Below are 334 nucleotides of genomic sequence, written 5' to 3'. Positions count from 1 at the left end.
TGCTGGCGGGAGTCAGTTGTTACTGCTCGTGTGCAAAATCGTTTGGCAGTATCTGGTGAAGCTGAAGATGTGCGTATCCTACAGCCCAGCAAAGCCACTTCTAGAATATTCTCACCCTATAATAGACACATGAATCACTTAAAGGGCTTGTTAAAATTTAGATTCTGATACAGTAGGTCTGGGGCCCTAGGGTCTGCATTCATCCCAGGCGATGCCACTGCCACTGCTGGTCCAGGGACCACATTTTGAGAAGCAAGGCTCTCGAGAAACTCTTGAAAATATGCACCAAGATGCATGTAAAAAGGCCTGGCGCTGTGGCTCACGTCTGTGATCT

This window comes from Colobus angolensis, unplaced genomic scaffold (assembly GCF_000951035.1).
Source record: "Colobus angolensis palliatus isolate OR3802 unplaced genomic scaffold, Cang.pa_1.0 Scaffold28, whole genome shotgun sequence".
In the NCBI taxonomy this organism is placed as follows: Eukaryota; Metazoa; Chordata; class Mammalia; order Primates; family Cercopithecidae; genus Colobus; species Colobus angolensis.
This window is presented reverse-complemented; position numbering follows the sequence as displayed.